This window comes from Saimiri boliviensis, chromosome 14 (assembly GCF_048565385.1).
Source record: "Saimiri boliviensis isolate mSaiBol1 chromosome 14, mSaiBol1.pri, whole genome shotgun sequence".
Lineage (NCBI taxonomy): Eukaryota > Metazoa > Chordata > Mammalia > Primates > Cebidae > Saimiri > Saimiri boliviensis.
Genome location: NC_133462.1, coordinates 12200391 through 12212438, shown reverse-complemented (window position 1 = coordinate 12212438; position 12048 = coordinate 12200391). Strand labels below are relative to the sequence as shown.

Sequence of the window (12048 nt, the reverse complement as noted above, 5' to 3'; positions counted from 1 at the left end):
CTGCGGGGGAAGAGAAAGTCAGGCCGCACTCTAGGTGCCCCTGCAGGCCCCACCCCTCTCACCCAGGGAATGCAGTCACCTAGCTTGTGTAACCCAGGGGTCTTTCAAAAGACCAGAAGATTCTAGCAAGCTAGCCAGGGATGAAGAACACTGCCCAGAGGGGAGGTCCTCAGACTTGGGGGGCCACACCCTAGGAAGGATACCAGGAGTTCCCACAGCGCCAAGTTAATGGAAGGTCTAAAGGTCTCGTTGCCAGATGCTTAGCTCCCTGTGTTCCTCCCTTAAGCCACCGCCAGCCCAGCAGTCCTGTCCTGGCACTGTTGCCCCACCCGCTTCCCAGAAGGAAGACCAACCCCCTTTCTTGCGTTATCTTCCCAAAGTGCAGAGTTGGGGCTGCAGTTAAGGAGAGGGTGTGGGGGGTCCTGGCTCCAAAGAAAGGGCAGCTTAAGGCGGGAGTCGATGCTAAGTGCCTCCGAACACGAAGTGATCAGTCATTTTCGCAAGTCTGATGGCTCCAGTCCTAGAATTTCACCAGCCATGAAGGTGGAGCTAAGAGCTGGGGCTCTTCACAGTGAGGTTTGGGACACATACCTTGGAGGCAGCTCAAGAGGTGAGCGGTGCTGCTGTAACAAAAACTCCTTCCTCGCCTAGCTGCTTCTTTATGAAGGAAGATTCCCAGCACGTGAGTCTTTAAAACCAATGCAGAACGGACGCTGTACCCTGACTCACTCCTGCAATAATTAATATTCATCCAAGGGCATATGAAGCCATAGAGGGGACCTTGTCTAGTGCCTTTGCAGATTCATTTCCAACATCTCCTTTTACTTTTTTAAGGTTTAGTAATAATTCATGAAAATGTATAAGAGATGAACGTTTTAAAGTAACTGGGCACTAACAATAATTTCAAAGTTCACTCAATCCAGAAGAAAATCATTCAGCATTTAGAACCTTATGGTCACAGGAAATTAACATGTACATTTCTGTATGTATTTTGGTTGCCGACGTATAAATCATTAGATGGAATTCTGTGGGTATGTGGACTGTAAATTTAAAAGTACATGAACAAAAAGAAACCGTGTGAAATTTCTGATTGAAAAAGAAGACCTTTTTTTTATTATTATTATTTTGAGATGGGGTCTTGCTTTGTCACCCAGCTGGAGTGTTGTGGCACAATCATGGCTCACTGCAGTTTTGACCTTCCAGGCTCAAGTGATCCTCCCACCTCAGTCCCTTGAGTAGCTGGGACTAGCGGTACATCTTCAGTATCAATATCAGGGTATCAGAAGGTTGCCCAGGCTGGTCTCGAATGCCTGGGCTCAAGCGATCCACCTGCCTTGGCCTCCCAAAGTGCTGGGATCACAGGCTTGAGCCACTGTGCCTGGCCTTTTACATATATGTCTTTAAACCACACATTGGTAGGCATCAGATCATTATTATTGTAAGTGAACTGCAATAAATATGAAGGGAAGAATCTACCAGCTGTTTGAACATGTCAATATCATAGCACACCAGAACCAGAAATTATATCCTTCACAGCTACTTAAGGTTATGAAGAAAAGTTTCAGTTCTCAACTTGAAAACACACTAGAGGGCACGATTTTTTTTTTTTTTTTTTCTGAGCCAGGATCTGGTTCTGTCACCCAGGCTGGAGTGCAGCGGTGCAATCTTGGCTCACTACAACCTCTGCCTCCCAGGCTCAAGTCATCCTCCCACCTCAGCCTCCCAAGTAGCGGAACTACAGGCGCATGCAACCATACCACGCCCGGCTACTTTTTTGGGGGGTGGGTAGAGATGGAGTCTTGCCATATTGCATCACATTTATTTATTTTAACAGATGGGATCTCACTCTGTTGTCCGGCATGGAAGGACACTGGCTCCATCACAGTTCGCTGCAACCTCGAATACCTAGACTCAAGCAATGCTCCCCCTCAGCCTCTGGAGCAGCTGGAACTATAGGAACTACAGATGCCCCATCATGCGTGGCTGTTTTTCTTTTTCTTTTTTTTTAAATTTTTGTAGAGATGTGGTCTTGCTATGTTGCTGAAGCCGGTCTTGAACTCCTGGGCTCAAGCAATCATCCTGCCTCAGCCTCCCAAAGTACTGGGACAACAGGCAAGAGCCCCTGTGCCCAGCCACTACACCATTTTTCATCTTCAACGGGGGTAGGGCAGCAGGAAGGCTTGGGGAGTTCTGCCGGAGCTGGAGGGAAGACGTGAGCAGCGAGCCCAGAGCCTGGGCAGTCACCGTCAGCTGCTACAGTTTCTCCTAGAGCTGACTGTGGCTTAGGCCCTGGGGGTTCCTGGGGTCCAGGCTGTGGAGCCCCCTCCCACACTGAGGTCTTAGGGTCAGGCCAACCTAGAGTCTCCCCAGGGCTCTGTCACCTGCTGCCTGGGCAATGACAGCCTTCCATGACCCCTCTGTAACACAGGAAGGACAACATCCTGACAATGACACATGGCAGCCCTGTTGGTCGGCCCAGAGCTGGGTCCGTAAACTGTCACTGCCTCTTTCACGTCAGGGACACCTAGCACGGTAGCCAGAGAATGGTGAGCAGTGAGGGCTCCAGCTCCTCTGGCCTTCCTGGGTAGACCAAGCATGGGGATCTGGATAAGCAGGTAGGTCTGGGTGTACCAATTGGAGTGGGCACATACCCAGGGCACAGGAAATCAAATCAAAGAGGGTGTGTGTGTGTGCACACAGGCACGTGTTCAAGGGCTTTCAGAGTCGGGGCCGACGACATTCTCCCTCGGGCCAGCGGTCAGATGTGGGGTTCAGGAAACACAGTCCAGGTAGGAATGAAGAGTTATGAAGAAGGGATAGCTGTGAGGGGCTGGGATGGGATAAGCTGAAGGATTCATCAGACTTAGCAGGGCAACAGGCTCCAGATGCCTCCCAGAACCCTCACACTCAGCGTTTCTGAACCTGAACCCAGCTCCTGGCCTCACATCCACCTGTCCCCCGGCTAGAGACCAGGGCCTCATCTCAGCTGTAACCCTCCTCCCAGGGCCTCTCAGCTGCGTGTCGGGTCCATTTTGCATCTTGAACGTCTCTCCCAGTGGACTCCCTTCTGCCGTCCTGGTCCAGGCTCCATTCCAGTTCTGACCCACATCCCCTCCCTGACCTCAAGAACAGGAGGAATACACCCTGTCTATCCCCTTCCAAGTGCCTATCACAATCAGGAATGGTGGCTATCTAGTTACTTGTCTGCCATCTGTCTCCCTCACTAGCCTGTAAGCCTCACAAGAGCGGGGCCCAGGGCTGTCCTGGTCACTGCTGTGTCCCCAGCACTCCCAGTGCCAGGCCAGGCCTGGGCATGGTGCTCATTAGATCTAAGCCTAACACTAAAGTAGGTCCCACCTCCAGTCTCCTTCCCAGCCGGCCCCAGCCTCACCCTCTGCAATTATCCTCTACCCAGCAATCAGAAGGAACTGGTTAGAAGGAAAGAACAAATCTACCATTTCCCCCATCACCACCCCGACCCTCCCCGCCCCTGCAAATAAAAGTAGCACACTGCAAGAAAACAAAGTGCTCAAACTATAAAATGTAAAGTCAAAGTCCCCTCCTCAAAGGAACCCTTAACTACTGCCCTCACCAGCCTGTTTTCCCCTAGCGCCATCTCCTGGACATCTCACAGTAAGCATCCCTCACTCATTTCTGAGCTCTTCAGCTCAGGTTTGTCCAGATCTATACCATCGTTACTACTCGTAATCCAACCCCGCTATGAAAGGTGAGCGCTCTGTCCCCAAGTGGCCTGCCCTTCTACCCACCCCCATTTCTACAGGGGATTTGTATGCAGTTTTTACTGTATGTTCTGTTTTGTTTTGTTTTCCCAAGACAAAGTCTCACTCTCACTCACCAAGGCTGGAGTACAGAGGCACGATCTCGGCTCACTGCAACCTCTGCCTCCTGGGTTCAAGCAATCCTCCTGACTCAGCCTCCCAAGTAGCTGGGATTACAGGCGCATGCCACCATGCCCAGCTAATTTTTGTATTTTTAGTAAAGACGGGGTTTCACCATATTTCACAAGGCTGATATAGAACTCCTGACCTCAGGTGGTCTGTCCGCCTTGGCCTCCCTAAGTGCTGGGCTTACAGGCGCGACACACCGCACCCGGACGGTGTTCTTTCTTTCTTAAATGTTTGGAGGAATTCACCAGTGAAGGCATCGGAACCTGTAGTTTTCCTTTTTTGTTTGAGACAGGGTCTCACTGTATCCCCCAGGCGGGAATGCAGGGGAGTGATCATGGCTCACTGCAGTCTTTAACTCCTAAGCTCAAGAGATTCTCCGACCTGTCTCCCAAACTTGGAATTACAAGTGTGAGCCACTGCGCCAGCCTTGGACCTGCAGTTTCCTTCATGGGAAGGTGCATTCAACATCTCCAACAGATATAACTACTCAGATTTTGTTTCTTCTCATGTGAATATTGCTAAATTGTGTCTTCCAAGGAAACTGTTTCCTCTGTTGCCAATTTTTATTTGTATTTTTTTTTAACATAGAGTCTCATCTGTTGTCCAGACTGGAGTACAGTGGTGTGATCTTGGCTCACTACAACCCCCACCTCCTGGGTTCAAGCGATTCTCCTACCTCAGCCTCCCGATTAGTTGGGACTACAGGTACCTGCCACCATGCCCAGCTAATTTTTTTTTTTTTTTGGTATTTTAGTAGAGGTGGGGTTTCACCATGTTGGCCAGGCTGGTCTCAAAGTCCTGACTTCAAGTGATCCGCCGACTTCAGCCTCCCAAAGTGCTGGGCTAACAGGCGTGAGCCACCATACCCGGCCTACACTGCCAAATTTATTGGCTTAAGTTCTTCCTAATATCCTCCTGCTATCCTACAGTTAGGAACTGTATTGATGTCTCATTTTTCATTGCTTTTGATAAAAGTTTGTGTTTTCTTTCTTCCCTCCTTGATTAGTATTAATCTTTTCAGAAAAACATCTTTTGATTTTATGGATTTTTCTCTCCTACATATCTGTTAATTCCTACTTGTCCTCCACAGATGCAGGTTGGCTGTCTCCTTCAGGAAGCTCTCCTGGACTTGCCCACGCTGGGGCAGGTACCCACTCTGGGCTCTTTCAGCCCCTTGGGCTCCTATATCCCAGTGCTGACCAATCCTGGGTGTCACTGGCGACAGTTCCGTCTCCTCCACTGGACCATAAGCTCGGCAAGGGGTGGGCCTAGGGCTATTTTGCTCACCCTTGCATTTCATACCTAGGTTAATACCATGTCACATTTCTGCCTGGGACGAGATGTTGGCTCACTGAAACCTCCACCTCCCAAGTTCAAGTGATTCTCCTGCCTCAGCCTGCCGAGTAGCTGGGATTACAGGCGTCTGCCACAACCGGCTATTTTTTTATTTTTAGTAGAGATGGGTTTTCAACATGTTGGCCAGGCTGGTCTTGAACTCCTGTCTTCAGGTGATCCACCCACTTCAGTCTCCCAAAGCGCTGGGATTACAGGCGTGAACCACCATGCCTGGCCCCCTCCATTCCTCTTTTTCTGTCTTTTTCCATTTCTTTTCCTTTTCTTTTTTTTTTTTTTTTTTTTGAGACAGAGTCTCACTCTGTCACCCAGGCTGGAGTGCAATGGCGCACTCTTGGCTTCCTGCAACCTCCACCTCCCAGGTTCAAGAGATTCTCCTGCCTCAGCCTCCGAAGCACCTGGAATTACAGATGTGTGCCACCACGCCCAGCTAATTTTTGTATTTTTAAGTAGAGACGGGGTTTCACCATGTTGGTCAGGCTGGTCTCAAACCTCTGACCTCATGATCCACCCGCCTCAGCTTCCCAAAATGCTGGGCTTACAGGCGTGAGCCACCATGCCCGGCTCCCAATTCATCTTTTTTTTAATTTTTATTTTTTTTATTTAAAAAAAAAACCCTTGAAGATACCAATTGATCTTTTAAATCTCAGCTGGACTGTCCCTTCCTCCAAGAAGCCCTCCCTGAACCACAGGCTGGGTCAGATACATTCTCAAGGTTCTCAAAGCTCCCTGGGCTTAACATGAGGCCAGTCTTAATAAACAGCAGCAAGGACTATTAAGCAAGGACTTAATAAATGGCAATCTGGACTCAAGTCCTGGTTCTGTGACTTTCTGGATATGCAAGCTGAGCGTTGGTGTTTCCTCATCAGAACTGGGGGTCAAAATACTCAACTGGCAGGACTGGGAGAATGGCAATGACAGAGTAAGTGACAACATGCTCAGTTCATAAATGTTAACCTAATATCCTCTTCCTGACTCCTGTTAGGAATTTTATTCCTGGAAGTACATCCTACCCACTGGTCTGAATCTACTCTTGGGTTACAGAGAATCTACTCTTGGGTTTTCTACCTCCTCCTGGACTCTCTTCCCCCAGACTCATTCCCTTTCTTATTTTTTTATTATTTATTTATTTATTTATTTATTTTTGAGACGGGGTTTCACTCTTGTTACCCAGGCTGGAGTGCAATGGGACGATCTCGGCTCACCGCAACCTCCGCCCCCTGGGTTCAAGCAATTCTCCTGCCTCAGCCTCCCTAGTAGCTGGGACTACAGGCGTGCGCCACCATGCCCAGCTAATTTTTGTATTTTTAGTAGAGACGGGGTTTCACCATGTTGACCAGGATGGTCTCGATCTCTTGACCTCGTGATCCACCTGCCTCGGCCTCCCAAAGTGCTGGGATTACAGGCTTGAGCCACCGCGCCCGGCCAGACTCATTCCCTTTCATCTGTCTTCCATACCGGAGAATCCTAACTCAGATGTCCCCTCCCCCAGGAAGCCTTCCCTGACCTCCAGACCCCTAGTCTCCACTAACCAAGCTCTGACTGCTCTGAGTCGTCACTGCATGGTGACAAGTCTGTCTCTTCAACTGGACTGTGAGGCCCACGCGGGCAGAGCCTGAGGCTAACTCAGTCACTGCACTGTCCCCCGCCCCAGATCAGGCACAGAGTAGGCCCTCAGTGAAAAAGCTGATCTGTGGCGGTCCCCATGGACACTGGGTATGGCTCTCTGTCCCTGGCTCCCCCATCCCCCTTCTCTCTCTCTCTCTCCTGATGCTTTCGGGGTTATCTGTCCCCTCAAGAGAATGTGGCATCACCCCTCCTCCCAGAGACATGTGCTCCTCTAGGCTCCAGGTGCCCCTCCATCCATCTGTCTCTGCTACAGACCCTTTTCTTGGCCTCAGTGGCTGGGATTTCTCAGGGCACCATCTCCCAAGCCCTCGTCTCGCTCGACTGTCACATGCACTTCCAGGGGCCACTCAGAATTCACGACCCAAACTCCTGGGCTCAGATCTCGCTCAGCCCTGGAGCTCCAGACATTCTAGGTCACAACACAGTGGCTGACCAGGCCCAGGGAGGAGATTTCCAGGGGAAAAGAGAGATATCTTAACCCACGGAGTCAAGTAAAGTGGTGTACTTGGCCGCAGTTAACTGTTGTTCAAGCATTTTTCTGAGCATGAAACCGCAGGTGGCTGGAATGCAACCCTTTGCTCAGGAAATGGGCTGCTAGGATGCAACATGTCCCCTCCGTGGTGGGGGACCGGGGCCTCGGGGGTTTGTGGACACATAAGACAGGAGAAAGCGCCTCTCCCCACTATTGGGAACACGCCTGCACCTGATGGCTGCTTCCTTGTAAAATGAAGGGGAGGTATTCCTCGTAAGGGCCACTACTCTACTGTCAGTGATGGTGAAGAGTCGTCATAAGGACACAGCAGCGACTGCTGGAGCCCAGGATGGCAAGAGGGCTATGATGGACATGCTGGCTACTGAGAAGCTAACTCCCGAGGAACGGGTAACCGGAAGTGTTCACCAGTGAGGAAGGAGAGGTATTTAATATGGGAGAGGGAGAGGAAAAACATTAAATCCTTATCTTCCATACAAGGAAGTCAACTGAGCATAAAAGATAGGAAAAAAATAGTAAAAGATGAGAAAAAAATTTCCAAATGAGGAATGTTTAGAAATTCCCTTATTAAGGCCGGGCCTGGGGCTCACACCTATAATCCCAGCACTTAAAGAGACTGAGGCAGGTGGATCACTTGAGGTCAGGAGTTGGAGACCAGCCTGGCCAACATGGCGAAACCCTGTGTCTACTAAAAATAAAAAATTGGGCGAACGTGGTGGCGCATGCCTGCAATCCCAGCTACTCAGAAGGCTGGGCAGGAGAACTGCTTGAACCTGGGAGGCGGAGGTTGCAGTGAGCCGAGACTGCGCCACTGCCCAGCCTGGGCGACAGAGTGAGACTCAGTCTCAAAAATAAATAAATAAATAAATAAAAGAAATGAGGCCGGGCACAGTGGCTCACACCTGTAATCCCAGCACTTTGGGAGGCTGAGGCAGGCAGATCAAGAGGTCAGGAGTTCGAGACCAGACTGACCAACATGGGGAAAACCCCATCTCTACTAAAAATAGAAAAATTAGTTGGGCATGGCAGCTGGTAGGTGCCTATAATCCCAGCTATTCAGGAGGGCTAAGGCAGGAGAATCACTTGAATCCAAGAGGCGGAGGCTGCATTAAGCCATGATCATGCCACTGCACTCCAGCCTGGAAAACAAGAACCAGACTCTGTCTAAAAAAAAAAAAAAAATGGGGGCTGGGCGCGGTGGCTCAAGCCTGTAATCCCAGCACTTTGGGAGGCTGAGGTGGGTGGATCACAAGGTCAAGAGATCGAGACCATCCTGGTCAACATGGTGAAACCCCGCCTCTAGTAAAAATACAAAAAATTAGCTGGGCATGGTGGCGCACGCCTGTAATCCCAGCTACTCAGGAGGCTGAGGCGGGAGAATTGCCTGAACCCAGGAGGCGGAGGTTGCCGTGAGCCGAGATCGCGCCATTGCACTCCAGCCTGGGTAACAAGAGTGAAACTTTGTCTCAAAGAAAAAAAAAATGACACCTAAATGAACGTGGGTTTCTGGAGAAGATCCTGGAACAGGCAGAAAAGAACACTGGTGGAAACACTGCTGAGATGGGAATGAGGCCTGCAGGCTAGTTAATGGCATTACAGCAGTGTTAATTTCCTGGGTCACCTCACCACGTTGTGGTTATGTAAAATGTTATCATCTGGAGACTCTGAGTGAAAGGTATGTGGGAACTCTCTGTACTATTATTGTAACTTCTCTGTGAGTCTAAAATTAGTTCAAAGTAGAGAAATGAAAACAGAAACAGCCCCCAGGTGGCTAGACTGTGAGGAAATGGACCTTCTCACCCATTTGCTGGTGCAAGTGTAAATCCATGCACACCCTGGAGTCAGTCATTCTGCTTCTGGGAACTTATGCCAGGTTCACCTGTCCAGGTGCGAAAGGTCTTGTTGGGCTTCTTAATCCTGCAGCATAGTTTATGATAACAATTAAAAAGCCAGGAGAGGCCAGGCGTCATGGCTGATGCCTGTCATCCAAGCAATTTGGAGGCCAAGGTGGGCGGATCACCTGAGGTCGGGAGTTTAAGACCAGCCTGACCAACATGGTGAAACCCGTCTTGGAAAAAAAAAAAAAAAGCCAGGAGAGACCCTACGACACTATCTAGAATCTCATAAATTACAGCATTTCTGTCTGCAATTGAAAGAGAGTAAGGGGCCGGGCACAGTGGCTCAAGCCTGTAATCCCAGCACTTTGGGAGGCCGAGGCGGGTGGATCACGAGGTCAAGAGATCGAGACCATCCTGGTCAACATGGTGAAACCCCGTCTCTACTAAACATGCAAAAAATTAGCTGGGCATGGTGGCGCGTGCCTGTAATCCCAGCTACTCAGGAGGCTGAGGCAGGAGAATTGGGTTGGCGGAGGTTGCAGTGAGCCGAGATCGCGCCATTGCACTCCAGCCTGGGTAACAAGAGCGAAACTCCGTCTCAAAAAAAAAAAAAAAAAAAAAAAAAGAAAGAGAGTAAGGAAGTCTTGTTTTTGTTTTGAGACAGGGTTTCACTCTGTCACCCGGACTGGAGTACAGTGGCAAGATCATGGCTCACTGTAGCCCTGAATCCCAGGGATCAAGCAATCCTCCCGCCTCAGCCTCCCAAGTAGCTGAGACTACAGGTGAGAACCAGCATGCCTGGCTATTGTGTATGTGTATACATATATATATTTTTTTGTTGTTGTTGTTGTTTTGTTTTGTTTTTGTTTTTGTTTTGAGCTGGAGTCTTACCCTTGTTGCCCAGACTGGAGTGCAGTGGCACAATCTCGGCTCACTATAACCTCCACCTCCCAGGTTCAAGTGATTCTCCTGCCTCAGCCTCCCAAGTAGCTAGGATTATAGGTAGATGCCTGACTAATTTTTGTATTTTTAGTAGAGAGAAGGTTTCGTCATGTTGGCCATGCTGGTCTCGTTCTCCTGACCTCAGGTGATCCACCCACCTCGGCCTCCCAAAGTGCTGGGATTACATGGGATTACAGGCATGAGCCACTGTGCCTGGCCAGTTATTTATTTATTTATATTTTTTTGAGACAGAGTCTTGCTCTGTTGCCCAGGCTGGAGTGCAATGGCGTGTTCTTGGCTCACTGCAACCTCTACCTCCCAAGTTCAAGCAATTCTCCTGCCTTAGCCTTCCGAGTAGCTGGGATTACAGGAGCACATGACCATGCCTGGCTAATTTTTTATATTTTTAGTAGAAACAGGGTTTAACCATGTTAACTAGGCTGGTCTCAAACTCCTGACCTCAGATGATCCTCCCGCCTCGGCCTCCCAAAGTGCTGGATTACAGACAGGCCCGTGAGCCTCCGTGTCCAGCCAAAACGACCAGGGCTTTCTTTTTTTTCTTTAATAGAGATGAGGTTTTGCATGTTCCTTATGCTGATCTTGAACTCCTGAGCTCAAGCAATCTGCCTGCTCTGGCCTCCCAAAGTGCTGGGATTAATAGTGTGTGCCACTGTGCCTGGCCAAAACAGATAATTAAAACTTTTCTCAAAAAAATCAAACAAGCCACCTTGGCCCAGGGATTTCTGGTTAAGCCTATGTCTCTGCTCACTCCTCAAGCCCAAGTAGAATAGCAGTCACGGATGGAAAGACAGCAGAAGCCACAAAAACAAAGGGGGTTGGGGGAGTAGACAGAAGGCAAGGGAATCAGTGCAAGCCTCAAACAGGTGGGAGCAGACGGCTGAGAGGTAACTTAGCCGGCTGAGAGGCTGAGACCTAGGCACCCATGGGAAGGGGGCAGGGGAAAGGGCGGTGGCAAGAAGCAGAAGGAACCAGAGACTAGGACCACACATGCCAGGTGACTCTGAGAGTGGGGTTAAGCCCAGGACCCTGCCTTGACTGAGGGGTGAATGAGGAGGACTCTGAGAACAGCCCAGGGAGCAAGTGTCACATTGAAAACCAGCCAGTTCCTCTGGCATGGGGCTGGTGGGCAATGCAGATGTCGAGAGCCCACTTAGCCTTATCCTTCAACTCCAGTGACCCTGCCTGGTGTTGCTGGGGATAAAACCACACCTGACACTGAGGTCTAGATAGGGGCCCTGCTTAGCTGTGAGCCTGGCCACGGGGTGATGGGGATGGGAAAGATCTGGGCCAAAGACATCCCAGTGGCTCCCAGACCCCTGCTCCTCTGTCTCCCTCCAAAGCCATTTAAAAATACACCACCCAGCTCTTTTTTAAGAGTTTGCATTGTTCCTTGCTGCCTTTGAAGTTCCACCTACACTTTACTTTCTCTATAAAGTTTTATCCTAATGTCACTCTTTTATGCTCAAATGTCCTATCATATGTCTCTGAAACAAAAATGTATCTATAAATTAAAATTAAAAACTTAATCCTTTGTTATTTTAGTTAAAATTTTTCTCTTGGATTGAATTATCATGCAATTGCTATTAGTATACTGAAGGAAACAGTATGCGTTATATAATTGATGCCTGGCCGGGCGCAATGGCTCACACCTGTAATCCCAGCACTTTGGGAGGCCGAGGTGGGTGGGTCACGAGGTCAGGAGTTCAAGACCAGCCTGGCCAATATAGTGAAACCCTGTCTCTACTAAAAATACAAAAATTAGCTGGGCATGGTGGCACATGCCTATAATCCCAGCTACTCCGGACACTGAGGCGAGAGAATTGCTTGAATTGGGACCCGGGAGGCAGAGGTTGCAGTGAACCGAGAT

The 12048-nt window shown here is 49.5% G+C and overlaps 1 protein-coding gene across 1 annotated transcript in view; it reads right to left on the bottom strand.

The window, feature by feature from the left end:
* The window catches only part of LOC101049854 (optic atrophy 3 protein), a 38216-nt gene that overhangs the window by 9851 nt on the left and 16317 nt on the right, over positions 1–12048 (bottom strand). The gene's annotated exons all lie outside the window — the stretch shown is intronic.